The following is a 26,532-nucleotide window of genomic DNA, read 5'->3' as shown; positions in this document are numbered from 1 at the left end:
CCCCGCTGGGGACTTTCCCCTGCACTCACAATAAATCAAACCTCCTTCCTGGGATTGCATGACCCTGTTTCCTTCTCAGTGTACTCATTTTCTGAGCTTAAACACATTTCTGCCCCAGGACCCTTGCACTGGTACCTCTCGCTGGCTCTCAAGCTCTGTTCCACCAAACTTCCCTCACTGACAACTTTTTCCACTCAGGTCTCAGGTCAATGTCACACTTCACTGACTACTCAGCAACGCAGCCACGTTCACCTTGACCCCTGTCCTTCCTGGTCTCTGTGCAAGAGGACAGCAGCTAGAGCTTGCACGTGGGATCACGTACACACACAGAGCACCCTCCACAGAGGCTGGTGGTCAGGCTGTTTGTCCTGACTCAGCTCATGCACAAGCCTTGTAGTTTTCATCAAGTTCGAGACACACCCTTTTCTCAAACACAGCACGTGGTCTGGAATGCTACAACTTTTGCTGCAACAAAGAACTAAATCTAGTTGGTTTATAGCTGCTTTATTTGATGAGGTAGTATGATCGCTTTATAAACCACTATTACTTCATAAATTCTACCCCCAGTGCTGTTATCGCAACTGTGTGCTGTGCGCAGTGCAGGGTTAATACTCACTGCGCCTCATTTCCATTTGTTTGAGCTACTTAAGGCCAACCAAGGGGTTCTGCTTTTAGGATAACACAGCAGGTCAAGCACCTAAGCAAGCAGCTTTTGGCCAAAACCGAAAAGCCACCAGGCCGGGGAGAGGATGGTACTGAGACATCCCGTATGTTCACATTTTCCTAATACCATCTTGTAAGAGTTGAACTGTGACCCCCTCAAAGGATGCTCGGTCCTAACCTCCACTCCCTGCAAACACCACCTCATTAGGAATTGGGGCTTTGCAGACGACCAAGTGCAGATACAGTGACAAGGGTGGGCCCTCATCCAATGTGGCTGGTGTCCTTACAAAATGGGGAAACTTGGGCACAGAGGGAAGATGACGTGGAGACATGGGGAGAAGGTGGCCGTCTGCCACCCGAGAGGCCTCGGACAGCCTCAGAAGGAGCCAGCCCTGCCCGCACCCCAATCTCAGACTTCTGGCTTCCAGAGCCACGAGAGAATGAATTTCTGTTGTTCAGAGTGACCCAGTTTGTGGTAGTCTGTTGTGGCCACACCAGGAAGGTCACACATGTTCCCAGAGGTGACACAGAGCCGTCTTCTCAGATGCTCACCCTCAGTCTGCTCAGCCGAGTGGCCTCCTGCCTTCCAGCGAACTTTCTCCTCAGCTCTCTCTCCTTCTGCCACGTCTGATACAGCTGCAACTCCCAGGGGCAAGTGTGAGTCGAGCCCCCCACACTGCTGGAACATTCTCTCCTAAGACCCCAACTGCCAGGCCCCAGCCTGACCACTGCTCACATCACTCACCTCACACTCCTGAAGGCTGAGTCTGGTGCCGGCGGGTGACCACACCTGCGGACCCTCGAGTGTCAAAGTCTTGCTACGCCCCCTCAGGAGCCTTGCAGGGGCATTTCCCAGTGGTAACCAAACAACCGGGGTTTTGAAACAAACTACTTTCACAAAGATACCGGAGCTCTCTGAACACGTCGGTTCACTGAGCAGACTCTGGACCGGCAGAAAGCAGGAGGGGAGGACAAAGTAGACCAGTGCCCCCTGAGCTGTGGGGGATGCAGGGAGGCCCTTCTCCCCTCGGGCTCCACCTCAGGAGCTCTGAAGCCACAATGTCAGGTTCCTTCTGCAGCAGGACATGCGCCAAATGAAAACATACTTAGTAACACGGACAGACACCCCTACGGAGTCACAGCCCTGAAACCGAATGCAGAAGCAAAACCTCGAACAGAAATTTCCAGCAGCTGGTATTAGCTGTGTGGAGAGCAGCTGACGATGAGAAATAAGGCTGCGGGGGGTGGGGGGGCGCTCAGGGTCCCCAGGGACATGGTGCTGGAGGGGCAGGAATGCACAGCTCTGGATACGAGGATGCGCCTCCTGGCTGTTGGAGGAGAAAGGGGGCGGGGAGAGCAGAGGCTGGGAGGCCAGACAGCCCACTGACTGGCATTTAGGGTTTTCAAGTGTCTTCTGGCACCAACTGAATCCCACCTTCACAGATTCATCAAGACACAAAATTCTGGAAAGAGACTGGGGGAGAAAAGACTGCTGTGGGAACACATGTTGTGAGCAGACAAGCTCGTCCTCTGTCCCCCAGGCTGACCCTCTCTGTCGCCCAGGAGGTGAGCGGGTCGTTTCGTTCCTATGCTGACAAAGATGAAGACACTGCAGGCTGGCCCGCCCAGCATCCTGCCGCCAGCCCCACGTCCCGGTTCTGCTGCCGCAGGCCCACAAGGTGCTCTGGCGTGGTCCGTGGTTTCCTCACCCGGCCCTTTACCACCAGTGTCTTCCTCCTCCTCCTCACCTGTAGCTGGGACTAAACTAAAGTGATGGCGTCATACAAAGAATAAAACACAGGGTCTTGGAGTCAGATCTGAGTGTAAACACAGCTCTAGCTGTGTGCTCTTGGACAAGCTACTTAACCTCTCTGAGCCTCTATGTGCATCACCTGCAGCAGGAAGACAGTAAAATCTGGTTCATCAGGTGTGCACACAGTAGGTGCTCAATGCCTCGTCAAGGTGCCCTGGGGTCGGCAAGGCCACGGATGGGCTGCTTCCCAGGGCTGCTGTGACGAATCACTGCCAATGGAGGGGCTTAAGGAAACTCTTCTCTCCCAGGCCTGGTGCCGAAAGCCTGCAGCCAAGGTCTCTGCGGGGCCCTGCTCTCAAAGGCTCCGCGGGAGAATCCACCGTGGCCTCTGTCCCGGCTGCGATGTCGTGGGCAAGCCTTGTCCTTTCCTTGGCTTGTAGATGCTCCGAAATCAGCCTCTGTCCTCACACGGCCTCCTTCCCCCGTGTTCTCCCAGGGCGTCTCTGAGGAGGACACCACTCATGGGATTAGGGACCGCTCTCTGCCAACAGTTACACCTGCAAAGATCTCATTTCCAGGTAAGATCCTACTCTGAGGTTCCGGGTAGCTGTAACCTTTCAGGGACACTGGAGCACCTTGGACATCGAGGAACAAGGGAACAGGTTGGGGCAGGAGGCAGGTGAGAGAGGCCATGGGCTGGCTTCCTGCCAGAGCAGCCCTCTGGGCACTTTGGCCCCGCCGGCCAGGCAGCTGAGGGGGAAATTGTGACAGTGGGTCACTGGGAGCTAAGGGAGCGCTCCTCTTCTCTAGGGAAGTGGGTCATGTGTCCCACCCAGACAGAGGTGCAAACCCACTTTGGAGCCTTCTTTATGGAAGACACACACATAAGTAACGATGAGGGTAGAAACTCCACAGATAACATGGGTTTGTCCGTCGGCTCCCGTTAAAAGAACTTCACGGAGCACGTTCCTAACTCACCTAGCATAAAACTGGGCCTGTTATGATGACCTGCCTGTCTGGCAAAGACGCTGGGTCATTTGCTGCATCAGTCCCTGAGCTCTGCTGCAACTTGGGGGACCCGCCTGCAGGTCTAGAACATTCCCATCCCCTCGCTGGTCTCACTGTCTCCTCTCGGCCAGCGGTCCCCCCGGCGCTCTGAGCAGCTGCCCTGTGCACCACACCCAGGCATCCAGGGAGCGAGCAGTCAGAGTCTGCAGGGACGTCCGAAGTCCTCAAACCAACGGGCCACCCTCTGAGTCAATGCCACGCCTGTGGTCACCAGCCCCGATGCTCCGGTCTCCCTGACAACAGGACCTAATCACATGTTGTGTCTCTCGGCCAGGACGTGAGTTCACGATCAGCGAGGGCGTGTCTTCAGCATCCCTGGCCCACGGCAACAGTCACTCCGTAAGCACTACTGGCACCAGCGAAGGCTTGGGGTTGCTCCAAGCTCACTGCATGTGAACGGGGCTGCTTCTCCAAAGCAAGACCTCTGATGTTCACAGCCTCCTTTGCACCTGCCTACTGCAGATTTCTGTCCTGAAAACCTGACGGTTATCAGACGTGGGGGCCCCCTTACCTGAAGTCACTGCCTACCTGGGGGCTGAGCCTTTGCCACGCACCGTTTCAGCAGCTGCAGGAACGTAAAGAAAAGCAAGTGTCCTGCTCGTGGCTCACGGAAGTGACGAAGACGCTGACGTGGGCTACGACAGAAACTGTAACACAGCTCAGACAATAGACCACACCCACTGTCGTCAGCTGAATGGTGTCTCCCCAAAAGACATGCTCAAACCCTAAATCTCAGTACCCGTGAACGTGACATTTGGAAACTGGATCTTTGCAGATGCACTCAAGTTAAAATGAAGTTGTACTGGATTAGGGTGGGACCTAAATCCAACCACTGGGGTCCCTCTAAGAGGGACGTTTGGATACACAGACGCAGACACACAGAGGGATGGGGACCACATGAAGATGGAGGCGGAGACTGAAGTCATGCAGGTGCGAGCCAGCGAGCATCACGGCGGCGGGTTAACCACGAGGGCTGGGAGGAGGCAGGGACGGCGTCTTTCTCGAGCCCTTGAAGGAAACATGCCCTGCAGATACCTTGATGTCAGGCTTGCAGCCCCAGACTGTGAGAGAATACATTTCTGCTGTTTGAAGCCACACAGTTCATGGTCATTTGCTACGCAGCCCTGGGAAGAAAGCGACAGGCAGACCTCGGGGATGTGCAAGTTCGGTTCCAGACCAACCTCGATAAAGCACGTATCAAGGAAGAGTGGGGCACGTGAATCTTTCGGTTTCCTGGTGCCTAGAAGAGTTATGTTTACACTCTGTAAGGTCTGCTGAGGGTGTAACAGCATTAGCTCTTAAAAATGTCCATGTCTTCATTGAAAACTACTTTATTGCTAAAAATAAATGCTAACCGCCGTCTGAGCCTTCAATGAGTCGTGTTTTTGCAACAGTGCCATCAAAGATCAAGGATCACAGGTCACCAGAGCAAACAGGGTAATAATGACAAGTCTGAAATAGTTCTAGAATTACCAACATGTGCCAGAGAGACACAAGGTAAGCAAACGCTGCTGGAAAGTCGACGTGCTCCACCCAGGCGTGCCGCAGACCTGTGCCTGGTTAAAAACACAGTATCTGAAGAGCAGTGAAGGTGTCAGGAGCTGTTCTAAGTGTGTCCGTGCGCTCCCTGACTTCAGCGACTCAGCCGCCCCCTCACAGACGATGATTACCTCTGTCACACCGTCGAGAAAACTGAGGTGCAGAGAAGCTAGGTGACTGGTCTGAGGTTTCCCAGCTACTGAGCGGCCGGGGCGGGAGGCTGCAGGGCCCGCGGGGCCCAGGGCTGGCGTGAGCCCAGCACGGGGACGGCTGGGCTGGAGCAGCTCCTTTCTGGACAGTTTCAAGAACACTGGCTGCGCCGCCTCTGCCCGCGGGGCTAACAGCAGCCCGGCTCCCGGCGACCAGAGCAGGACCCCCTGCGCCGTGCCGTGGTGGCCGAGCTCACAGGGCGGTCCGAACGTCTTGCTCGTGGTTTTTTTTTAATCAAAGCATGCATTTAGCCAAACTGGTGTGAAATCACCCTCTGTTTTCCGGCAGAGCTTCTGCTGCAAGTCGCACCAGGCAGAGAAGAAATGGAATTCCACCCATCAACAGGTTTCCCGCAGGCAGAGGGGGCTGACCCGGGGCTCTGGAACCCCGTCTGTGGCCTCTCGATAATCACAGCTGCTTTCCTTCCAGTTCTGAGGGTGACGCGAGAGAGGCGCTCGGACTGGGAGTGTGACCTGGAGCCGGAGGGCAGCGCGGAGGGGCTTTCCTTTCACCTCAGCTGAAAAGCGCCCGACGACGCCGAGTTCATCACATGGAGGGTAACGGAAGGAACCACCCACAGGTGGAAGGGGCACCGCCTCGGCCTTCCCGTCCCCTGCTCTGCCTCGTCGCTGTTCCTACCCAGTTGTCCAGTGGGTTCTTGGAGCATCTTCTCCCTGACGCCACGGCCCCCATTCCTCCTCCTCCTCCTGCCCTCAGTCACGCAGAGCCTTGGCTTGGACCAGAGCCCAGGGCCCCCCTGGCTGGCGCGGGGAGAGGAGGCCGGCAAGGACTGCCCTCCTGTCTGCTGACAAACACCCAGCCGGGCTCCCCACAGCCCCTGAGCCCCTCTCCTCCTCCCCTCACGTCCCCGGGGCAGCTTCCCTCGCCTCGGGGCTCGGACACACTGTTCTCCCTGGGGTTGTGACGAAGCCCCAGGAGCCCGAGGGCGCTTCCCTGAGCACGACTCACCCAGCAGCTTTCTAACCACTGTGCTCTGTGTGGCCTCCCAGAGGGACAGCTTCCTCCTCTCTGCACTGGCCTTCAAGGCCTGTCTCGCAGGGGTCTCCCTGGCACCCCCATGGCTGGTGCTTCCCCCTTCTGTCCGAGATTTCTCCTCTTCTGCCTGCCCTCAAGTGTCCGGTGTCCCCAGTGTCCGCCCTCACCCTTCTGCTCTCATCACTCAGGGCATCCTCCTTAGGGAGGCTAGTCACAGCCAGGCCACCCCCGGAAGTGGGGGAATGGGGCCCCCTGGTCTCTGCTGACGCCCAAACGCTGTCTCCACAGCACCTCCTGCCCACCCGCGGGCTGGCCCGCCACCACCTCGGGTCCAGCACACCCGCTCCCCACCCCCCACGCAAGGATGCCCAGCCTCCTGTATCCCCATCCGAGCCAAGGGCACCACCCATCTCCCCCAGCCAGTCAGCTCTCCAGTTGAAACAGAACATTTTTTCCATAAAGCAGCATTTCTCAACTTTGGGACTATGGACATCTGAGGCCGGGTCATTTTTTGCTGGGGGTGTGTGTGTGTGTGTGTGTGTGTCTGGCAGGGCGTGTTCTGTGCGTCGCAGAGTGGTCAGCATCACGCTCGCCTCGACCCACTAGACACCAGTAGCTCCCCGCGACTTCAGCTGTGATGACCAGAAACGTCTCCAGACCTGCTGGACGTCCCCTGGTGACACTGGCGCTGTGAAGGGACAGACAAGGGAGACCGCAGAAGCCCAGGCCGGCTGCCCCGGCTGGCGTCCCAGAGTGAGCTGGGCCCTGAGTCCAGAGCCCGGTGGTTCTGGGGTGCAGAGCACAGGGCTCCTCACTGGTTGGTGCAGGGAGAGGAGGCTGGCAAGAACCACCTTCCTTTCAGCTTACAAACACCCTGCCCGGCTCCTCACGGCCCTTAAGCTGCTGCCCCCTTCCCCTCCAGGGGGATGCTGCACCTGCTCCCTGCCACCCGGAAGTCAAGACCCTTCCCTCCCGGGACACAGATGGGGACTGGGGGATGCAACCTCGGGACTGCAACTGCAGCCCCTGTAAGGGCACCAGGGACTCGGGTGCGAGGGGGCCTGTGGCGGGTGATCCTTCCCAAAGTCAAAGGCACTGGCTCTCCTCCCTCCTGCTCCTCCCATGGCTTGCCTATAAGATGTGTGTTCAACCTGCAAAATCTGGACGTCAGTACACACCTTGCGCCTCCTCGGACAGATGCTCCAAAAGGTGGGGGTAGGACAAGAGCGGTCAGTGTGGAGTCTGGACCCAAGGAAGCTGAGAGTGGCAGCAACTGACTGGGCCAGTCAGGTTGAAGTGCAGGTTCCCGGGCCCTGCCGTGACATCCCCACCGGGTAGGGACCAGCTCGCTGTCACTCAGATTTAGCATCATTTGAGTCAAGTTTAGAAAAGGGACGGTGACAGCGATGTGGGTGGGTGCAGGAGCGCCCTGGGGCAATGACAGCAGGAGGGAGGGGGAGACAGTTAAAGGAGCTTGGGGAGACAGGGACCCTAGACCAGGGGGACCAGGGTGAATCTCAGGCTATGCTGCAGAGAGGGGCTGCCCCAAGCTCCCCGTCTCTCCCTCTCTAGCCTGGCCGTCCTACTGGCCAGTCCTCCCAGGAGGCAAGGGAACCCCATTTGATGCAGTGGTTGGTTCCAGGTCAAGCCCCGGGCTGACCCCACTGCAGGTGTGGGAGGGGAAGGAGGGGCAGCCCCGCGGCAGCCAGCACAGGGGAGACCCGGGAGGCTGCGTCCTCACAGCAGGCCTCTCTGTGGTCCTGATGCAGGTGCGCGCGGCACTGCGCCTGCAGGAACACCTGGCCGAGGCTGCTGTGGACGCCCCTCGGGAAGCAGGACCTCCTGGCCGGGGATGCTCAGCGCGCAGGTGAGGGTCTCGTCTCCACAGTGCACGGCACCGAGCCAGCCTCTGTGCGCCAGCAACCCGAGCCGGTCCGTGCCAAGGGCGATCTCAATGCCAGGGCAAGCCCTGGCTCTCGGGGGTGGACCAGATACCGGCGCCGGGCCTGCGGGTGGGGGCAGGGAGCTGGCTGTGAAGCTTGGGGTCTCGACAGGAGACTGAAAATGAGAGAAGACAGCTCTTAAAATTAAGTCAGAAGCTGTTAGAATTAGGTGAGAGAAGTTAAAATTAAGATAAAGTCGAAGGATGATGACTCCCAGCAGCACTGTTGGCAGCAGCCAGAGGCAGACACAGACCCAAGCGTCCTGACGGGTGGGCGGCCCTACGCGGCGCGGTGTCTCCCTGCGGGGGAGCACCGCTCACACAAGAAGGAAGGACACGCGGCCACGTGCTGCCGCGGCGGGGGCGGGGAGCCTTGAAAACGCTACAACATGGGGAAGAAGACAGTCACCACAAGTCACCTGCTGGACGGTTCCACTCACAGCCTACCCAGAAGCAGCAAATCCACAGAGACAGTGAGCAGGCGGGAGGCTGCCGCAGCCGGGGGCAGGGAGGGGTGTCGCCTGACTGCTCACAGGTCTCCTCTTGGGTTGGAAAAATGGTCTGGAGTTAGAGATGGTGGTTGCACAACTTTGTGACTATACCACATGTCAACCAAACTGGGACACTTTAAAATGAGCCCATAAGACACACAAATGGGGCTAAAGTGTTCTGTGTGTGCAGAACACAGTCTGAAAAGATACTTTTATTTAAAAAAATCGTACACACTGAGACATATTCTTGTTACCAACAAGAATACACTGTAACAGGACAGGGAGAAAAAACCCAACCACCTACGCGTAGTCAGGAGCGGGGCGGGTCCGGCAAGGGGGAGAAGTCACAATGGGAGGAATCAAGGTGGACTGGGACCCGGCCCGGCCAGGAGGCAGGGGCTGGTCAGGGGTGCTGACCCAGAGCTGCAGCACACTGTGGAGGCCGCAGCGCACTGGGAGGACACTCCCCAAGTAGGGACAGGAGCAAGGGCATCTGGGTGGCTTTTAGGACTCTAAAAACCCGATGCAAACGTGCTAGGCAACAATGAGATTGGACTGGGGCAGCCAAATCAAGCTGCGGGAAGCACAGGGTGGGCCTGGCCCCGGGGCAGCCTGGGTCCAGAGACTCGAGGCCTCCCAGCTGGCAGCCCCTCACCTCCTAACTGCGGTTCCACTCCCATTCTGCAGGTGAGCAAACTGAGGCACCACAGCGGGCCACTGAGCGGAGCCACACAGCCATCAGTCCAGTCGCTGAGATCCGCCCCCAGACAGGTTCGCTGCGGAGTCCAGGCCACGCCCCACCAGAACCACACAGGTAAAGCGGGAGGAAAAGGCTCCCCCAGAAAAGGGGGCTTCTTCCCAACAGATAAAACAACTCACAGACATCGAAAACAGATGTAGGGTTACCAGGGAGGAGGGGGTGGGAAGGGTAAAGTGGGAGTTTGTGACTTGCAGATACTGACTACTGTACATAAAACAGGCAAACAAGTCTCCACCACGAAGCACAGGGAACTACAGTCAGTATCTTGCAGTAACCCATAATGAAAAAGAAGATGAGGAGGAATCTACGCATGTTCACGTGTGACTGAGACACGACGCCGTACACCGGAAAGTGACACGGCACTGTACACTGACTAGACTTCTAGTCAAAACAAACACACACAGCTGCCCCTCCCGCTGACGACCCCCTTTCTGGTCTCCTGCTGCACTCCCCCCACCCACCCCAGAGAAACTATTCAGCCAGGACGCTTGCTCTATTAGCTCTGGCAAAGAATCCTCTTTCCTCACATCACATTGATAAAGTGGGAGCCTGGCCTCCGTGGCCTGGGTTTGCAGAATCCAGTCTCGTGTCTGAGGGCCAGACCCCGGCCAGAAGGGAGTCTGCCTCGGTCATGCTGGCCTCCAGCCCCACCAGCCTTCCCGGAGGACGGCAAGAAGAGGGCTGCTGTGGGCTCCCGCCACCCAGCCACACCCCGTCCCCAGGACCCCATCAACGGGAGCGCACTGAGATTCACTCTGAAGCCCACTCACGTGCGGTACCCTAAAAACTGCCTACAGACACTTAGCATCCGGAGGAGGGCAAACTATTTCCCAGTAACACATGCAAACCGGCCTCTCAACAAATATTTATGCCCCGGCAGATGGAAGCCCGGTTCTCAAGTTACATTAAGTCCTTTTGAAATCCAGAGATCCCAGCCGGACAGGAACCTGGTAAAGGACTCCTGCTGGACATCCATCCAGCCCCACCTGGGCTCTGCTACAGCCCAGCGACTCGCTCCGCCAACGGGCAGTTCCAGAACCCTGCCGAGCCTTCCACCAGCTGGTCCCAGGTCTTCTGCTGTGGGGATCCGGGTGCTGGTGTGAGGTTGGAAGGCTCACCTGAGCTCCGTTTAATCACTGCTCCACTCCTGGGGCACCAGCTCCCTCGTCTGTAAAATGAGGCTCCTGACGACCATCTGGCCGGACCCACCTCTCGGAGAAGAGCAAGCCCGAGTTGGGGAGAGCTTTGCAAACTGTAATGCGCTCTGCAAAATGTAAATATAAAAGGAACCTACAGAAGAGCTCTTCAAACACTGTACAAAAACATTTCCTCCCTGAAGCTGCTTCTGCCGAATCCACGAGGGCCCCAGACCACACGCGCCATTCATCAGAAACCCACCCGCCTCTGAGAGTCGGTTTATGATTTCCTCTTCCAACGCCGCTCAAGACCTGAACACCGTGCAGCCTGACGGTTCAGGGGGCCGCTCTCTCCAGCGACCCACCGACGGCCTGCTAGTGACCTGGACCCTGGGTGCCTGTCAACCACCCACACAGCATTTCTGATTTTCAGTTGTGGGTCCAAGCAAGCCCCGGATCAACTAAAATCCAGAGAAGATTCTCATAAGCCAAGTCTACCCTATTCTGTAAAGGAGCAAATACCACCTGGACCGAATGAAAAGCAACAGAAATAATGACCAGATACAGGAGAGAAGCGTTTCACCTCGGTCTGGGCTGAGCGCTCTGGCCCAGGCAGGCGTTCAGGTCCTCGGTCAGACCCAAGCCGGCCTCATCTCCAAGCCAGTCCCAGGTCTTCCTCCAGGTCAGGGGCTTTGAGGACACAGATCATTTGAGGAGTCTATCTGATAAGGGCTGTCGGCTATCGCTTTAGTAAATCACCTATTCCTGCAAAGTTTGGCTTATCATTTCAGGGTCTCGAGGACCCTCTAAATGGACCACTAGAAGTCCATAAGGCCCATGGCGACACACCTGTTGTTAAGATTCTGTTTAATGGGCCAAGGCCCAGAGCACTGTGCTCCAACAGAGGACACCCCAGACCGACCTAGAGCATCAGTCAACACTTTCTACAATTAATTACGTCAAAAACCAAAGGCGGAGATGAGGCTATACATTCCAGCTCACACACAGAAAACAAGTGTAAACAGGATTTATGGGCAACGATGAAGGAGGGGAGAAAAAGAATCAAGTTATGTTTACTGAATGTGAAGTCCAGGGCTGCCCAGGAAGATAGGGGGTCCTGTCTACCCGGAGCCAGGGCCACAGCACACAGCCAGGGACAGAGAGAGGCGGACCCCGCGGGGCCGACAGGAGTGGGCCGACCTGACAGCAGCCCTGCTCTGCCGCCTCCTCTACCAAATGCAGACCTCGGCCCCACGACCTCTCAGGTCCCTTCCCACTGGGACAGAGCGGAGGGGAGACACCGGGTGCATCTCAGTGGGACATCCTACCAAACAGCATCTGAGCACCCTCGAGGAACCAGGACTGTCCCTCTGCTCAGCCTTCCCCGAGGCCGGCTGCTGACCTCTTGGGAAGAGGGCCCCAAATTGCTCACTCTGGCCAGCGGGTGGTGTGAATCCTTCTTCTGACCTTTGGGGCCCCTGCAGCAGCCTGAAGTCGGGAGGGTGACATGTTTGAGAAACAGCGGGAAGCGAAGCGTCCGGGGCAGGGCATCCCCGTTGGCCACACGTGCTGCGTGTTCAGAGGAACCACGTGACTGATGCTCAGGGCCCCGCAGTATAGACACAGGAGAGGGGGGCCCGGGGCGGCTGGTGGGGTTGTGGCAAATTCAGAAGGAGGGAGGGAAGGAAACAGGGAGGCTGGGAAGGAGGGAAGACGGGAGAGGGAGGAAGGGAGGGTGGCAAGTCTGCATAAAGCTCAGGAGAGGATGAACACATGCCACCTCCTCACTTTCCTGGGAGTATCACTGCCTGGCCCAGGCTTGCCCCCAGCCTGGACACCCCGGGGCCCTGTCCCCTCCCTCCGATGGATCAGAGATGGATACCACATACCAGTGAGCCAATCCGCTGTCTGCAGCAACTGAGCACTGGCTCAAAAGAGCGAGCGGCCCAACCTGCTTCTAAGAGCAGGGCGCTGGGAAAGGAGCAAGTGGCCTGGGGCAGGTCCAGCACAGGGCTGCTGGGCCCTGGCTGAGCCGCGAAGGCCAGGTGTCAGCGAGAAGCACAGGCGGGGGGACGTGCAATTCCACCCTAAGAGCAGCTTCATTCCTCACAGCCTGGTTCCCGGGTCCCCTACGATCCGCTGGGCTCCCCTCTGGATCTTTCCAATAATCCTCCCAGTTTTTTCTCTTGAGCCAGTTAGGGTGCATATTTGATTCCTTTTGATCTTTGAGAATCTTTTGAGACTGGGTCCATTTTCACAGATGAGGAAACCAAAGTCTGAGGAAACTGATGCATAATGCTTACGTGCCCATAATCGGAATCTGCCTGTGCTTAGAAAAGATCAAGACTATACGCTCTCTGCGCAGACATTTTTCTGACCCAAGAATGAAACACACTCTGTCCTTCCTAAATTGCAACCGGCCCAGCCAACTATAAATAAGGAACTAACACTAACACTAAAAGGACAAAACTCAGGCCAGAGGCAGGGAAGCGAGGGTTTCTGATCAGACTGGGAAGTTCTCTGTAGTCTAAGCAGGTTGCGGCAAGAGATGGGAAGGCTCTTGAAATAAACAACGGTGGAATCTTTCTCTGACTCACATCTTTTATCTCCTGGGCCTTGAGTATATCAAAAATGTCTCATCTGTCCTCATGACGTGCCTGCTTTGAGAAGGGTGATGAGACTGAGAGACTAAACCACAAGGCTTTTAAGAATGCAGGTGCCTTTTTTAGTTGAACGCCTTGCTGAAGTGCGGGTCAGGTTTCTCATCTGCCCGCATTCCCCAGGCTTCCTGCTGGTGCCACATGACCTCACTCACAGTCAACTGCAGCCTTTATTTATCGAGGCACAGCAATGCGGAGGTGCTGAAGGAGGCTGAGAGCTGCCCCACACTCAGGTGATGAGAGGCCGGGTCCCCCTCCCTGCTGGTAAAACACCTGCTGACCACTGTGATGTCAGACTTGACCTCCAGAGGGCCGGGCAGGCCTGGGCAGGTGCAGCTCGGTGCTTCTGCACCATCTGGCTAGCGTCCAAGTCCAAGCAGGCCTGGGCGTCATGCTGGCTTTAAGGATGCTGGCCTTCATTGCTCTGTCCCAGGGACACAAGAAAGCCAGGATCTCCCCTACAAACAGCTGGCGCCCAGTTCAACCTCCAAAGTAAACAATTAGTGGTTGATTGCCAGGGCATGGGGGCAGGGGGTGATGGGAGCAGTTACTTAGTGGGGAGGGGGTGTTTTCCTGGGGTGACGAAAAAGTTTTGAGACCAGAGAGAGGTGGGGGTCACGTCACACTGAAGGCACTTAAATGCCAATCAACCTGCACACTTTAAATTGTTAACTGAATGCTCAACCAGAAACAAAGCCAAAAAACCTGCACAATGGGAAAAAACGGAGATCCTCAGCCTAAAAAGTAACCCTTGAAAAGCAAGAATTTGTCCGTGATTATCCATGTGGTCCAGGCCGAGGGCGCCCGGCCAGAGTCCGTCCCCGTTCCAGAGTGCAGAGTGGACGAGGCCGGGCCGCTGGATGGCCCCATCCCTGAAGGTCATTCAGCTCATTCCTTAACAGTGTCCTTGTTTTAAGTAAATCTATAGTTCTAAGAGAAAAAGATTTAATCTCACTTCTTGAGTTTTACTCTAAAAAATTATCTACATGGCTCATGTTTGTGGCTCAAAACTGACTTCTATTGGCCGGAGCTGGACTTGGGGATACCTGCCCACGTAGCTCATGTGCCCTCCCAGGCGCCAGGTAAGGGGAGGCAGCAAGGAAACATGCACACAGGCTTATTTATAACCCTCTGAACTTGAACCTGAACGAGGTACTCTGAGCCCCATTTCTCGTCCGTAACATGGGCAAGGCGTATGGAGTGTCCGCGGGCTGAGAGGTGCAACACGCAGGGCATGGGGCCCCGAGGCTGGAGCTCGTGCCAGCCTCCAGGGCCGTCGGCAGCCCGTGGGAACCAGCCTCGGCCTCGGGGCCCTGGCCCCCCCCCCCCCCCCGCTGAGCTCCGTCCTTGGTTGGCACGCACCCCAGGGGGCTGCCGGGCCACATCTGCCTCTTGCCGGTCACTCTGGTGGTCCACACTGGCCTCACAGAGAACTAGCGCTGGGCATCATTTCCGCTCCCTCCCCTGGCCCACCAGCAACACCCCTGGGCACTTGAATGGACTCTTTCCGGCGGTGAGAACGGCAGGCTCAGGCCCCGCGCTGATGGGGTCACGTGCAGACACAACACAGGCGCCCGCAGAAGGCACAGGAACGGAAGCCCGCACAAGCTCTGCCTCACAGTGAACTTGAGACAAATCGTATCTTGAACGTTAAGAAGCAGAGGGAAAACAACGCATTTATGTTTCTGGAGGGAAAAAAACCCCACAAAAATCGGCCAAATGTGTCAAGTTCCCATCTTGGCCACAGCCAGGGGCTGGTCTCTTTAAATGCTGAGAGATGCAGGTCCCCGCCCCTAAATGTCCCCCAAAGGCATGTCAGCAAAGGAGCACCTCCCTCTCCAGGCTACCCGGAGCCCTTAAGGACAAGGTGGGGACTGCGGGCACTGTTCTGACTCATCTCAACCCTCCGGTTTCCTTTGCCCAGAGGTCCTGCTGCCCCGGGAATGCTGGCACAGTGCCAGAAAAAGTAAGCCACATAAGTGACACCCAGGGACCTGCTGGAGCTGGAGCGGGGTCCCAGGCAGCCCCACCCCCCACTGACCTCCTGCCTTGCTCAGGAGGGGGCCTGAACTGGCCAAGCTGAACCCCAAATTCAAACCCAGAGGTGGGGTCAGGTGGGGGTCAGATGGGGAGCCATGTCACACCACCACTGGTGTCCGCTGGGTTTATCCACAGAGGAGGACCAAGCTGTACACTTGCTGTTTGATTTCAGAAACCCCAGCATTCCGGCCCATGCCAGTCCGAAAGAATGCTAGGAATCTGCCTGGCTTCCCCTGCGTTCACCGCAACCCAGACAGACCGCAGCCTGCAGGGCCAGGGCTGCTGGCGGCCCCTTCCAGGGCAGAGGCATTTTAAGTCTCTAAGACCTCAGCGGGGTGAGGACTGACTCTGAGACCAGAACACTCCTAAATTCCTCACAGCGCGATTAAAAGCGCCCAGGTTGTCCCAGGCAGACATCCCAAAGCATTCTTTCTGTCCAGAAGTTTGTGCTGATACCAGGAGAACAAGAGATGTGATAGGAAAGGTGGGGAGTGGAGAACGCTGTAACAAAATCCGGATCATCTTCCCCCATCTGAGGAGAAGATGTGCGTGATTTCAAGGACAACCCGAACTGGGGATGGGCACAGCCCTAGTGACAGAGCGCGTGCTTAGCATGCATGAGATCTTGGGTTTAACCCCAGTACCTCCATTAAATCAATCAATCAGTCACTCAATCATCTCCTTCGGCTGGAAATAAAAAAAGGTCCTGAAAACATCCTAGAACATTCTGCCAGGCCACCACTCGCTCTCCCTTCTGCAGGGGAGGCTGAATGCCTCCAGCTCTTCCTGGACACTGGCTAACGCTTCCTCTGAACACCTTCTGCCACTGTTCCTTCCAAGGACACACCCCTACCGGACTCTCCAAGGGCAGGGCATCTCACACCAGAGGCCATTGTTTGGGAAACTCAAAACCTCTTTCGTTTTAATAATAACTCCTTTGTGCAGACACCACAGGACAGCCAACCTGGGCTCCGTCCCACAGCCGTCAGGGCGGAGGACAGACAAGCTGCCCAGCTGGTTTCTGGGGAGAGCAAGAACATTCCACCGGTGGCCACAAAGAGGGAAGTCACACAGGTAAACGGAAATGAGGGACTGTTCTGGGAACTCACCGGTGCCAGGCACACCAGTGACATCTGCCCTTCATGTGTGGGGACACTGGAAGCTGACGAGGATGTGAAGACGGGGCCGGGAGGGAGATGGTGTGGTGCCGAGAGAGGCCAAGGAGGGTCACGAGAAGCGACTTCTTCCTCCCTCCTGAGTGACCCTGCAGAGCACATGGGGCCGTCACCTGACACAGGTTGGTCCCCTCAGTCATGACACAGCCCCTCTGCTCAGCAGGCCTCGGTCCCGCTACTCATCCAGTTGCCCCGTCTGTGTTTCTTACCTGCAACGGGCCCCCAGCTCCCCGACGTCAGAGGACAAGTCCCAGGACCCGGCCTTCTGTCCGGAGAAGGGGGGTGCTGCAAGACAGAAGGGGAAATGGGACTAAGACTCAGAGTCCTGTGCAGCTGGAGAACTCATTTCCGTCTTTCCCCGGACAGCTCTTCCACCCCAGAGCAAAGTATGTTCCAAACTGCATTTATCTAGAAGATAAGGACGGCGGTGGAAGCTACAATGTGGCCCCCAGGCCCTGTAGACCCCTCCCCGTCCCAGCGTGGCCGGCAGAAAGGCCCTTCCTACAACTGCCTCCTGGAAAGAGGCCCTCCCCCAGGTCACGGCCGCGCCCTGGGCGGCCATGCAGGGGTAAAAGGAAGTCCCTCCCCGCCCCGAGAAGTGGGAAGGGCTGGCCCAGGGCCAACGCCTGTGAGGTCTCTGAGGGCTTCCCTCTGCCCACCCTGCCCTTCCAAGGGGGGCTGACCCAAGAGTGCGCCCCAGCAAACCTGCACAGCGACCCGCGTCAGAGCTGGTTTCTGGAAGCCCGTCAGAGCTGGTTTCTGGAAGCCCCGCGGGGCACAAAGGCCTTATTTGCTTCCCCCCCCAGTGCTGTGTCATCTTCCCTCACCTGCGGCTACTTGGCTGCAAAGTCTGGCAGTGAGAGCTCATCAGAATAGAATAACCTCATCAGCTAAAACCCCAAAGACGCATTCCAGACGCCTGGCCTCCCCAGTCGCCGGCCACTCGAGAGGCGGTTACTAAGGCGTCTGACAGATCCCTTAAACAAGGATGGTGATGGCCAGAGACTGAAGATACCACGGCCGCGCGACGGCCCTGTCAGCATCCGCGCCAGGCTGACCTTCTGGACGGGAGGACCGGAGCTGCCCGCGGCTTTACGGGAGCCCTGAACCTCGTCGCGTTGTGAAATGGGGGTGGAAATTTCATCCCGGACACTTTGCCTAAATCAACACCCTCTCCCGGAACAGACAGCCGGGAACAGACCCTCATCCCCCTGAACGGCTCACATGGCCCAAGAGGAAAGAGCTGCTCCCCAAGACACTGGGACAGCCAGCTGGGCTTGGGACGCCGTTCCCTGGGGGCTCCCACAGTGCGATGAAGTCCAGACGCACAGAGGCGGGCCGAGGGAGGGAGAGGAGGCCCGGAAGGAAGTCAACCGACAGGAGAGAGAAAACCCAGTGTGTGGACTGCTGCTCCCGAGGGAGAGGCCAATCTAAGCGTCCCAGCAGTGTATGAAGCCACAGAGGCAGAAGGGAAACTCCCCTGAAACCAATAAATGCTGCGAAAAAGGCAACAACCTGGGGAAATAGATTCGAATGTGACAGGAAAGATTCAGATCCTGAGAAGATGAGACACGGCGGGGCGCTGAGGGGATGTTCAGGCCCCGGGAAGCGAAGGCCGCTGTCCGTCCACCCAGCACGTGGATTTTGGGTGCATCCACACTGCTGCTCGTGGGTCCCAGGAACTCGGGGTGTTCATCGGAGGGCTCGCGGTCCCCCAAAGGTTCTGTCAAGACAGAACAAATGAGAACCTCATCGTATTAAGGGGGGAAGGTTCTGAAAAGGCCTGGGGCAGTGAAATACTGCAGAGGTGGCCTCTCAGAACTGGGTTTACGGTGTTTTCCTGCTGCTTTGGGCTTCTCTAAACTTTCCAGCGCGTTCTGTGCTGAGTAGAATATGCATTTTTTTAATTTAAAAAAAAAGTTAAGTCACTATCCCAGCCTAGCTAAGAACTTGGGTGTCTCCTTCCCTTTGCAGACCCCAGCCCCGGGGAGTGGGACTTGCTAACCTACATTCCGACCAGGTGCCAACACTGTTGAGCTTCTTACCTCTGCACGGATCCCTCTGCAGATCCTTCGAGGAGGGTGAGGAGGGGTCAGGGGCTGGTAAGGCCGTGGAGCCTCCCTGGAGACAGCATCTCCATGTGGCCAGCATCTCCATGTGGCCAGCAGCCCCGGCCGCCTGCGCCTGCATTATCTCCCACCCTGAAGCCCACCTCCCAGACGCAGAAGAATGGTTCGTGATGAGGAACAGCAGACTGCTCACCCGCTGAGCCTTTAAGAAGAGAGAGGTATGTTCCTCCTCACAGTCCACTCATGACACCCTTCTTCACCGTATCCTTAGGTGCCAGGTCACTCAGCATTTTAGGAATGGGCCTTGCAGGCCACTGGCCTTTTCTGTTGCTTACTCCAGTGGGCTCTGTAGGTGGGGAGCTTTGCTTCCAGCCCGCAGCCCTGAAGCTGAGCGGCTTTCCCTCCCACGGATCCCTGGGGGGTTCCCTGGACAGGGGTGACGGGGAAATGCACAGCCCTTACAGGCCGACATCGCTGCTGTGGTGGGCTGTGGGCGGGGACAGATGCACACGTGGACCTGTGTTCACAGCTCAGGCTGTGAATGGCCGTGCCCGTAAGGTCCAGGGTTGGGGTGAGGGGTAGGTGGACAGGACCAGGTCCATGCTCTACCTCTCTGGAAGCCCTGGGTTTCTGCAAAAAGACCAGCTTTCCTAAGAGGAGAGGGGCGTGGTCTTTCAACCAAGGGAAGGAGTCACTGTGAACCAGTGGGCCCATCCGTTCTGATGGTCCCAAAAGAAGACATATGACTTAGTGTGTGTGGATCAAGTTAGCACAAAGCCCTGGAGCCTAAAAGATGCCTAATTCCCTGAATTTTCTATTAAATGTCCATACACATCCACGTTTTTCTTAGCCAAAGTTTGGGGGAAATCTCCAAGAGCTACAGAGCTGTCAAAGAGCAGAGCTGGGAAAATTCTGTTGTCTTCCAGAGCCTCCAAATGAGACTCCAGTGGAGACACGAGTAGAGTCCAGTGGGAACAGCACACATGTCGCCTTAATGCATCACTTAGCGGCTGTTCTGTCAACAGCCCACAATCTTGGCCAATAAGAGGCGCATGAAACCCAGGCAGGCAACTCTATTCATTCAAAGACAGAGATGACAACCTCGCCCTCAATTCTCATCCCAGGACGGCCCCCCAAAGACACTCAGCTATTCTTTACAGCACCTCCCCTGTGTGACAGATGGACCTGTCCTCCCTCCCATTCATATGTTGAGGCCCCAGTTTCCCAGAACATGACCTTGTTTGGAGATCAGGTCTTTATAGAGGTAATCAAGTTAGGATGAGGTCGTAGGGTGAATCCAAGTCCAGTATCAGTGGTGTCGCTACAAGGGGGAAACCTGGAGGCAGGTGCACACACAGGAAGATGAAGGATGGAGTCAGGGTGACGCTTCTAAGAGTTACAGAACGCCAAGGGAGGCTAGCAGAGCACAGAAGCAGGGGAGGGGTCTGGAACAGCTTCTCTCTCACAGTCTCAGAAGGAACCAATCCTGCGGATACCCGATCTTAGATGTCCAGCCTTCAGAACTGGGAGACGATAAATTTCTGTTGTTTAAGAACCCAACCTGCGGGCCTGTTATGACTGCCTAGCAAACCAACACACCCCATCTGCAAAACGGGGGAAGGAATTCTCCCATCTCCGGAGCTGCCATGAAAGGGACGGATTCAGAAACGCTCTGTGAACCGTCATCCGCCTGGACCTCGGGTCAGCCTGCGTTAGCCCCACAAGACAGGAGGTGTCCAGGCTGCGGGGCCGAGCCTCCCCGGACACCCAAACCTTCGGGCTTCATTTCCGGAGCCTCAGCAGGTGCCTGCCGGCCCTGTCCTCGCGTACGCCCAGCACAGCTCCTCAGGGCTGGCGGAGAAGTGATTCCGGGGTGGCTTTGGGGAAGCTGGAGAACTTCTAGGCCTGTTCTTAGGTTCCCAACCATCACGATGGACACGTATGGCTCCAGCGGCCTAAGCATCCCTTACATCCGGCATCTGCCAGTATCTAGACTGGAACCTCCCCCGGCAGGAATCGGTTCCTCCCATCCTTGCCCCACCAAACCTGAAAACCGTACCTGGAAAGCACCAAGCGGCAGCGCTAAAGCGCAAAGCAGAGCCAAGGCCCGCCCGCCGCCTGTCTCTGCTCATGAACACAGAGTATTTTTCAGTAGCTGGAGAAACAAACATCAAAATTGTATGAAGCTCAGATTGTGGTGTCCGGGAATACAGTTCGACTGAACACAGCCACACCGGTTCCTTTACGTTTTGTCTATGGTTCTTTCATGCAGAGACGACATAGAGGGGCCGCCCCGGACACCTGACGGGCCACAAAGCTGAAATGCATACCATCGGTCCCCCAGCGTGGGTCGGCGCGATCGATTGGTCCCTTTGCAAATGATGCTCAGGGCAGACCGAGGTCCCATCACCCAGCCACGAACTTCACCCTTGTTTTTTCATCGTTTACAGAAGAAACTTACAAGGCAACCGATTTACAAAGCTGAGAAACATCACCCTTCTGCAGACTGACCTTCGGATTCAGCGCTAAGAAAGTAAGCACTAGTAAAACTGTTCACTGAAACAGTATTTAGGTGTGTGGTGGGTGATGTGGCTGAGTGAACGTGTCTGAAATCTCACCTGCCTTACGGGGCGAAATTTTCTTACACGGAACAGAGAGGGCAGTCACCTACCCTCTCCTAAAATTTCATAACGTTTCATAATTTGTTGACCATGTGGTAAGGAAGACCCTTTCCTCTCCCCTGGATTGATGCTATTTTGAATATGAAGCACCAGAAAGGGGTTATGGAGACACACAAACCAGACGCCCCCAGTGGTTTCGCCTGCACATCATCCACCCTCTCACCCTGCACGTCTGTGGGCTCCTACCCGGTGCCTGACGCGGTACCCAGGCGCTGCTTTGCTTCACTGTGTGTGGCCGGTGCTTCTGAACGTCCTGCCTCCCCAGCAGAGCAAGGCAGAGGGTGGAGGCTTCCGTCTGTGCGTGAGGAAGGGGCGCTGGGTTACCCGTGCTCACGCTCTGCTGGATGCGTGGACGCCCACACCTGTGGCCAGAAGGCTGCTTTCTCTTCCTCCTCTGGGCTTCTGCTCCTACTAGATGGAGCTGGTGGGCCTGGCTACGGACATTTTTATGGATTTAATTATTCCACAAATTATTCTGTGCGGCGAGCAGCTTCCAGGACGAGTCACGTTGAATATTTCATCAAAGACTCGATAAAAGGGAATCACTTAAACAAAGGCCGGCAAACTAAACCACGTCAAACGTTTAGGAAAAAAATAATAAAACTTCAGACTCAGACTGGACTCAGACTGCTTCACTGGGCTTTGTGTGCTGTTGCTTGAATTTAAGCCTGAAACCAGGAGGGTGCACCAGGCCGTGGTCCATGCCAGACACAGCCGTCAAGCCCACACGCAGAAGGACCTCCGCTCGACGTCAGGAGGGCCGGAAGGTCCGAGGACACTGGCTTTTCCCATTAAAAAGAAGTTCTGATTCTTTCAGGCTTCGACTAACTTTTTCCACTCGCTGACCAATTACTTAGGGAGTTTTACAATCTGAGCTGGGTCACAATTCTGGGCTCCCAGCGGGGCTGGAAGTCTAAGGCCAATGTCTTAACAACCTCCACTTCAAAGCTGATGGAGGAGAGCTTTCCTGAGGTTTCTGATTCTGACCTGTCGCCTCTTCACGGGAATAAACGGGGCCAGTACCAGCCAGGGCACCGGGTGTGGGAGCTGCCGCGTAGGGGGAGGCAGAAGGAAATGGGGGCCTCTGAGATGCTCCCCAGTCGATCCCGTGGGTCCCCATTTCAGCTCTTCCCTCTCCTGGCTTGACGGACTTCGCTAAATGACCCAATTTGCCCCGGGCCTCGATGTCCTCCAGCGTAAACCAGGGCTCTCCGCTCCACGCCAGGGTATATGCTTTCCTCTTTTTTGCCTGCTCCTCCCTGACCTCAGACAGACCCGCCACAGATTAGGACCACCTGCCCCACCTGCCCTGGGGGTCAACCCTTCACCCCGGCAACCTCTCAGCTTAGCAACAGTGAAGGAGGCAGGAGCAGGGGCAGTGCAGCTGGAGCTACCCAAGCGGGCCTTTCCAGCTGAGCCCAATCCCCTTCCGGGCCTGACTCCCCCGACCAGGGCCCTCAGGAGGCCCCTTCCCCATTCACCTTCACAACGCGGGCTGGGGCCTCCGCCCGCCTCGCTGTTGGACTGGCTGCAACATTCAGTTCAGAAAGCCTGGCCAAGCTGCTGGAGAAAGGGCGGGATGCTTCCTGTATAAGTATTACTTTCAATGATTCGCAATCTGCTCATCTGTTGTGTATCACAGACCACCCCCCACTTTCCGATCACAAGCCAGATCCTCAAAGACATGGAGAGACTGGGGCAGAAACAGAATCGCGGCAACAAGCATCTTCTGAAGCCTGAGACCTGAATCACACTGTAAGGGGAGCGCTCTGTATTTTTATTTATTTCCCCAAAATGAATTCTCAGTTTCCAAATCTCTTCATCGGGAGATCTCTTCACAACATGTTATCCAGAAATGCAGGGTAATGTCCTACTTTTTTTAATAAGATGTTTAAAAAAAATGCAACCTTCAAAAATTTTTTTACCTGTTTTTGTTTGTTTGTTTTTTTAAATGTAAACTTAAAGAAACCAATCCAATGGGCGGGTGTGCATTTTGGGAGACGTCTGCATTGGTGGACATAGAACTGGATGACCCCCCCCCCCCCAGCAAGGATGAGCAAAGGGCGCGGCTCCAACGGGTCATTTCCCTCTGATCCTCTGGCTCCAAACTACAGGCTGAAACAAGTGAACAAGTGTGGAATCAGGTCCTGGTCAGAACACCCCAGTCCAGGGAGTAATTTGGGACATGAAATGTAGGTTCTGTCCCCCACCCCTCCCTCCCCAACAGAGCCATCTGCATCCCTATGACTAAATTAGTCCTTCCACCTAGGGCCTGCTCGAGGTATGCACTTACCCTTACCTTTGTCAGAAGCAACCACCAATTAGGCGTGAAAGGTTAACACAGCTAAACACAGGTCAAGCTCTCCTGGCTGGTGCTCATTTGGTTTTGTGGGACCTGAGGTTAGGGTCAACAGGTCACTCTGTCATCTCACAAATGCTCACTCAGGCTCTGTTCTTTGCAAGCTACAGAGAGACCAAGATAAATAGAACACATGGGTCCTGCCCCTTAGAATGGAAGTGAGAGAGCAGGTCCCTAACCACCAGACAAGGCTGGAGACGGAAGACGCCAAGACAAGGCTGCTGGTGTGAGTGCAGGACAGGACGGAGAGAGAGCTCCCAGACGGGGAAGGTACCACCTGGGCTGGGCGGGCTCCGACAGGTACCGAGAGGATGCTACCACAGGGGTCAGAAGCCCCTCTGCAAGGGAGGAGCGTGTTACCTCCGTGCTCCCATCAGTCCCCGCACATCTCAGCTTTCTCCCACGATCTTCTGAACACCTCCTGCCACACTGATGGCTGACAGTTATGAAGACAGACCTTGGGGGAAGGGGCTCTTGCTGGAAGGGGCTGAAATGTCTGCCTTTCCCAGGACCCATGGGAACAGTCAAGTCTGGGTTTTGTGAAGGCCACGCTGTACTGGGTCTCTGTATAATCGGTTGCCCCCTCACTGTGCTGTCAAGATACTCTCCACATGGGTGGGTGCAGCCCTCATCACAGGCCCCCAAGCTCCCACCCTCGCTCAGCCTGCAGGGACACACTCCCCAGGGCAGCCCTGGGTCAGTGTCCCAGCCCCCGTTCTCCAGAGGGACAATTATCAGGCACAGTCTCATGATTCCCGGGGAGGGCCCCCCAGCACAGAAGCGCCCCAGCCGTCACAGTGACTGTGAGCTCAGTAACTGCCCCTGCACTTGCTTCCCAACTTCCTCATCTCCCCCTCCCCGGGCCCCACTCCTGCTTCTAGAGACCATCTCTCCCCAGAATACCAGCCCCCAAGTCCTGGCCTCAGGCTCTGCCTCCAGGAGTCCTAAACGAGACCAAACGCAAATGTCAGACTGGCACCGGACCACTGGGTCTTCTGGCTGAGACACAGGCACGGCTGAGTCACAGCAGCGCTCATTCCTGTCGGCTCTGGGCAGAGCCGCTGGGCTGTTTTGTGCTGTTAGAAACTCCAATTTAGAAAGCCCAGGAGGGACTTCGTTCCATTAACAAGATACACTTATATTCAGCCACATCCGGAAAAAAGCAAAGGGCATTGACACCCCCCCAACATCCTTATATTAAAAACACATGCAGTCCAAGCCGGAGGCCATCGGAGCTCATGGTTCCCAAGGAGTCCCTGACCCTAAGCGGGGCCTGGATCCGGGTTCAGGCCCCGTGGTCCCAGCCCACACAACAGCAGGGAAGCCCCCCTCCCCACCACCTTCTGGAAGCTCGACTACCTCCAGTCACTTATATCTGGGGCTCGGCTCAAATGTCCCCTCCTCAAACCCCTGATTTCTGTGTGACTTTCCCATGGCTGCTGTAACAAACTGCCCCAAATTTGGTGGCTTGAAACCAATTTATTCTTGAAGGGGAGGGTATAACTCAAGCGGTACAGTGTGTGCTTAGAATGCATGAGGCCCTGGGTTCAATCCCCAGTAACTCTGTTAAAAAATAATCAAATATATGTGTGTGTGTGTGTGTGTATGTATATGTATATATATCGGGGCATTATGCTGTAGAAACCAACACATTGTAATGGACTGTACTTCAATTTGAAAAAAATTAACTCAAAAAATAATTAAATAAATAAACCTAATTACCTCCAGCCCCCTTTCCCCTGAAAAAAAAAACTAAAATAAAATATTTATTCTTACAGTCAGGAGGCCAGAAATCTGAATCCAGTTTCACCAGCCTAAAGTCAAGGTACCGCCAGGTCTGGTTCCTTCTGGAGGCTCTAAAGGGAGAATCCATGTCCCTGTGTTTTCCACCTTCCAGCATCCTAGCAGCCCCTTGGATTCCTGGCTTGTGGCCCCTTCCTCCATCTGCAAAGCCCACCACCCTCGTCTCTGTCTCCATCACCATGTGGACAGAGGATGACATCCTCTGCAGTCACATCTCCCTTTGCCTTTCTCTTAAAGTGACACTTGTCACTCCATGACATTTAGGGCCCATCCCAAATCTCCAGGGTAATTGTTCCCCCTCATGATCCTTCAATTAATCAGACATGCAAAGCACACTTTTTGTCATATAAAGTAACGTTCACAGGTCTGGCACGTGACTCTCTCTGGGGGCCATGCTTCAGCTTACCACACACCCTCCTAGAAACAGCACAGCTTTTATGCCAACCCCGCACCTGGCCTCAGGGATCACCCCAACAATCTCTGTCTACCATCTGTTTATTTCCTTTCTCTTGCACTAGAGTACAAGCTCCAGGAAGGCAAGGACTTCACCCTGGACACCTGGAACCACCTGGAACACTCAGGAAACTGCACTAGAATCCCCTCCAGGAATCAGCCTTTGTATCTTAAACAAGCTAACCTATATGGTCCATGGGGTGGGAACCCACCTGTGTCGCTCAGTGCTGCGTCCCAGCCCCTGCACCTGCTGCACCCAGGACCCGGTAAGATGCTCTAATGTCTGAACATGAAGGAAGTCCCCCAGGTACCTGGCATCTGCAGCCCGGTTTTGGAGTATATGATCAAGGGTCTCCCAGCCAGGCCCAGCTGCAGCTCTCCACCGTCCTCACCTTCAGACAGTATTCCTCTGCTCACAAACACAAAGCACCCGTCTCCCCTCCACCACCAGCCCCCCTGGGGGGCCAGGCTTCCCTGTCCCGGCTCAAGGCTGTCCCCAGTTTGGCCCTATCCCGCCTCCAGCCTCCACTGTCAATTCCCTTCACTCTGGCTGAGTTGGCTGACCGCCCTAAAACTCCTCCAAAAGCATCCCGCCACCTGCTTCAAGGACCTGTGCTCGACCACGGCCCCCGCACCGCCCTGCGACTCCAGGTCTCAGCGACACCGCCTCCCCCCCACCCCACTAAGGGGCGGCACTTCCAGGCAGGCCGGCCGGGCGAGCTGGTGATGCCTCC

The 26,532-nt window shown here is 56.0% G+C and overlaps 1 protein-coding gene across 3 annotated transcripts in view; it reads right to left on the bottom strand.

Annotated features, from left to right (window-relative positions):
* Nucleotides 1-26,532, bottom strand: part of SH3BP4 (SH3 domain binding protein 4) — an 82,252-nt gene that overhangs the window by 29,875 nt on the left and 25,845 nt on the right. For 2 of the 3 annotated variants that reach the window (XM_031452454.2, XM_064485279.1), the window contains exon 2: nucleotides 16,643-16,718. The gene's annotated coding sequence lies outside the window, so the exon portion shown is untranslated. Of the gene's footprint in view, nucleotides 1-16,367; nucleotides 16,523-16,642; nucleotides 16,719-26,532 lie in introns of all 3 variants that reach the window. The other variant, XM_064485281.1, reaches the window with a different exon arrangement.

This window comes from Camelus dromedarius, chromosome 4, assembly GCF_036321535.1.
Source record: "Camelus dromedarius isolate mCamDro1 chromosome 4, mCamDro1.pat, whole genome shotgun sequence".
Classification (NCBI taxonomy): domain Eukaryota; kingdom Metazoa; phylum Chordata; class Mammalia; order Artiodactyla; family Camelidae; genus Camelus; species Camelus dromedarius.
The sequence above is the reverse complement of the archived record's forward strand: the minus strand, read 5'-3'. Positions and strand labels throughout refer to the sequence as shown.